Raw genomic sequence first — 5,000 nt, 5'->3', positions numbered from 1 at the left:
GGGGAAAATTTTTTTTCTCGTTTTTTTTCTAAGTACAACAACGAGAGAAGGTAAAAAATGGTTTTTTTTAGCCTCTCTCGTTAAGGTACTTAGAAAAAAACCCAGATTTTTTATTTTCTCGTTTTTTTTCTAAGTACAACAACGAGAGAAGGTAAAAACAGGTGCTTTTTAGCCTCTCTCGTTAAGGTACTTGGAAAAAATCCGAGACATGTTTGGTCTTCCCCACTGACAGTGCGCCTTTGCTGGGTAAGTTGTGGACGTGCCAGGCACCCCCGGGACACCGGTGGAACGCGGCCGGACTCGTGGTACTCCAACCCGGGCATAATTTTGGATATTTCCCGGTCCTTTTTTTCCCCACTTTCCCAACTTTTCTTCTGAATCACAGTGCGCCTTTGCTGGGTAAGTTGTGGACATGGCAGGCACCCCCGGGACACCGGTGGAACGCGGCCGGACTCGTGGTACTCCAACCCGGGCATAATTTTGGATCAAATTCGGGACTTTTGCCCACTTTCCCAACTTTTCTTCCCAATCACAGTGCGCCTTTGCTGGGTAAGTTGTGGACATGCCAGGCACCCCCGGGACACCGGTGGAACGCGGCCGGACTCGTGGTACTCCAACCCGGGCATAATTAGGGCCCGCACGGCCCATTGCAAAAGGACTCCCACAGGGAGTCCTTATGCAATGGGACATAAGGACCTATTGAATTTGTAACGTTTTATTATTCTTTATTATTATTATTAGGGCCCGCACGGCCCATTGCAAAAGGACTCCCACAGGGAGTCCTTATGCAATGGGACATAAGGACCTATTGAATTTCTAAGGTTTTATTATTATTATTATTATTATTAGGGCCCGCACGGCCCATTGCAAAAGGACTCCCACAGGGAGTCCTTATGCAATGGGACATAAGGACCTATTGTTATTGTAAGGTTTTATTATTATTCTTTATTATTATTATTATTATTCTTCCGCCGCCTCTTTGAACACTAATTTGACCCACTCAACATGCTTCAAAACTCACCATTTTTGACACACTTATCAGGACCTGCGAAAATTGTCTTTTGATGAAAAAACCGAACCCCAAAAATCAAAATTGCGCTCTAGCGCCCCCTAGGAAAAAAAAAAAACAGACTGCCTGTAACTCCCACTAGGAAGGTCGGAGAGACATGAAACAAAAACCTCTATGTAGGTCTGACTTAGACCTAGTTCTCATAATTGTATGTCTTCGGGCTAAAATCACCAGGAAGTTGGCAATTCCCCCTTCAAGACAAAAAAGTACCAAAAACAGTCACTTTTGCCTCTTTGAGCTATAATTTGACCCCCTTGACATGCTTCAAAACTCACCAAACTTAACACACACATCAGGACTGGCTAAAACTGTGATCTAATGAAAAAACCTAACCCCAAATCCAAAAATTGTGCTCTACAGCAATTTTTTCATAAAACGCACAAAAAACTGCTCCTCGGAAGGAAAAAACTACATAACTGCCTGTAACTCCCACTGGGAAGGTCGGAGAGACATGAAACAAAAACCTCTATGTAGGTCTCACTTAGACCTACATTTCATAAATTGACAACCCCCAGCAAAAATCAACAGGATGTTTGCTATTCCCCCTTCAACACAACATTTTTGTAAAAACCCGTCACCTTCCTTCAAAATCTATCTCCTCTGACAGCGTTTGTCGTTTCGCCTTCAAACTAACACAGGTGAGAGATAAAACCCTTGTGATTAAAAGTATAGATGGGATTTGTAATACCTGCTCCGGTTTTGATTTTATGACCCTTCAAAGACCCGCTGCACTGATGCTCCTGCAGTGCTGTTTTTCTAAGATGGCTGCTCAAAAGCAGGAAGCACTAACGTGCCCACACAATGCAGCCAAGGTAGGTACACTAGACAAAAGTCTTGGGACACTTCAGACTACAAGTACACAAAAGTATTGGGACACTTAGGACTAGCACCTGCCAAATACGCGGGCCCGAACAACGCTGCTTGCAGCTTTAATTGGTCTTGTTCTTTATATTTATTCTTCCGCCGCCTCTTCGAGCACTAATTTGACCCACTTAACATGCTTCAAAACTCACCAAATTTTACCCACACATCAGGACCTGCGAAAATTGCCTTTTTTATAACAAACGAACCTAAAAAATTAATATTGCGCTCTAGCGCCCCCTATAAAAACAAAAAAAGTACACTGCCTGTAACTCCCACTAGGAAGGTCGGAAAAACATGAAACAAAAACCTCTATGTAGGTCTGACTTAGACCTACCTTTCATAATTGTACATTGTCGGGCTAAAATCTACAGGAAGTTGGCAATTCCCCCTTCAAGACAAAAAAGTACTAAAAACTGTCACTTTTGCCTCTTTGAGCTGTTATTTTACCCCCTTAACATGCTTCAAAACTCACCAAACTTTACACACACATCAGGACTGGCTAAAACTGTGATCTAATGAAAAAACCTAACCCCAAATCTAAAAATTGTGCTCTACAGCAATTTTTTTATAAAACGAACAAAAAACTGCTACTCGGATGAAAAAAAATACAAAACTGCCTGTAACTCCCACTGGGAAGGTCGGACAGACATGAAACGAAAAACTCTCCGTAGGTCTCACTTAGACCTACATTTCATAAATTGACAACCCCCAGCAAAAACCAAAAGGAAGTTTGCTATTCCCCCTTCAAAATAAAATTTTTGGAAAAACCGGTCACCTTCCTTCAAAATCTATCTCCTCTGAGCGCGTTTGTCGTTTCGCCTTCAAACTAACACAGGTGAGAGATAAAACCCTTGTGATTAAAAGTATAGATGGGATTTTTAATACCTGCTCCGGTTTGGATTTTATGACCCTTCAAAGACCCGCTGCACTGATGCTCCTGCGGTGCTGTTTTTCTAAGATGGCTGCTCAAAAGCAGGAAGCACCAACGTGCCCACACAATGCAGACAAGGTAGGTACACTAGACAAAAGTCTTGGGACACTTCAGACTAAAAGTAGACAAAAGTATTGGGACACTTAGGACTAGCACCTGCCAAATACGCGGGCCCGTCCAACGCTGCTTGCAGCTTTAATTATTATTATTCTTCCGCAGCTTTGCGCACTACTTTGACCCCCTTAACATGCTTCAAAACTCACCAAATTTTACACACACATCAGTAATTTTTGGCAAAACTTTTTATCAAAAAACCAAACCTCAAAACTCAAGATTGCGCTCTAGCGCCCCCTAGGAAAAAAAAAAAACTAGACTGCCTGTAACTCCCACTACGAAGGTCGGAAAAACATGAAACAAAATTCTCTATGTAGGTCTGACTCAGACCTAACTTTCATAATGGTACATTCTTGGGCTAAAATCAACAGGAAGTTGGCAATTCCCCCTTCAAGACAAAAAAGTACTAAAAACAGTCACTTTTGCATCTTTGAGCTGTTATTTGACCCCCTTAACATGCTTCAAAACTCACCAAACTGAACACACACATCAGGACTGGCTGAAACTGTGATCTAATGAAGAAACCAAACCCCAAATCCAAAAATTGTGCTCTACAGCAATTTTTGAATACAACTGATAAAAAACTGCTCCTCGGAAGACAAACATTACAAAACTGCCTGTAACTCCCACTGGGAAGGTCGGAGAGACATGAAACAAAAACCTCTATGTAGGTCTCACTTAGACCTACATTTCATAAATTGACAACCCCCAGCAAAAATCAACAGGATGTTTGCTATTCCCCCTTCAACACAACATTTTTGTAAAAACCCGTCACCTTCCTTCAAAATCTATCTCCTCTGACAGCGTTTGTCGTTTCGCCTTCAAATTAACACAGGTGAGAGATAAAACCCTTGTGATTAAAAGTATAGATGGGATTTGTAATACCTGCTCCGGTTTTGATTTTATGACCCTTCAAAGACCCGCTGCACTGATGCTCCTGCAGTGCTGTTTTTCTAAGATGGCTGCTCAAAAGCAGGAAGCACTAACGTGCCCACACAATGCAGACAAGGTAGGTACACTAGACAAAAGTCTTGGGACACTTCAGACTAAAAGTAGACAAAAGTATTGGGACACTTAGGACTAGCACCTGCCAAAGACGCGGGCCCGACCAACGCTGCTTGCAGCTTTAATTATTATTATTATTATTATTCCGCCGCCTCTTTGAACACTAATTTGACCCACTCACCATGCTTCAAAACTCACCAAATTTGACACACTCATCAGGACCTGCGAAAATTGTCTTTTGATAAAAAAACCAAACCCCAAAAATCAAAATTGCGCTCTAGCGCCCCCTAGGAAAAAAAAAAAACAGACTGCCTGTAACTCCCACTAGGAAGGTCGGAAAGACATGAAACAAAAACCTCTATGTAGGTCTGACTTAGACCTAGTTCTCATAATTGTATGTCTTCGGGCTAAAATCAACAGGAAGTTGGCAATTCCCCCTTCAATACAAATAAGTACTAAAAACAGTCACTTTTGCATCTTTGCGCTGTAATTTGACCCCCTTAACATGCTTCAAAACTCACCAAACTTAACACACACATCAGGACTGGCTAAAACTGTGATCTAATGAAAAAACCTAACCCCAAATCCAAAAATTGTGCTCTACAGCAATTTTTTAATAAAAATGATAAAAAACTGCTCCTCGGAAGAAACAAATTACTAAACTGCCTCCTACTCCCCCTGGGAAGGTCGGAGAGACATGAAACAAAAACCTCTATGTAGGTCTCACTTTGACCTACATTTCATAAATTGACTACCCCCAGCAAAACTCAACAGGAAGTTTTATATTCCCCCTTCAAAACAACATTTTTGTTAAAACCGGTCACCTTCCTTCAAAATCTATCTCCTCTGAGCGCGTTTGTCCTTTCGCCTTCAAATTAACACAGGTGAGAGATAAAACCCTTGTGATTAAAAGTATAGATGGGATTTTTAATACCTGCTCCGGTTTTGATTTTATGACCCTTCAAAGACCCGCTGCACTGATGCTCCTGCGGTGCTGTTTTTCTAAGATGGCTGCTC

This window comes from Nerophis lumbriciformis, unplaced genomic scaffold (assembly GCF_033978685.3).
Source record: "Nerophis lumbriciformis unplaced genomic scaffold, RoL_Nlum_v2.1 HiC_scaffold_70, whole genome shotgun sequence".
Lineage (NCBI taxonomy): Eukaryota > Metazoa > Chordata > Actinopteri > Syngnathiformes > Syngnathidae > Nerophis > Nerophis lumbriciformis.
This window is presented reverse-complemented; position numbering follows the sequence as displayed.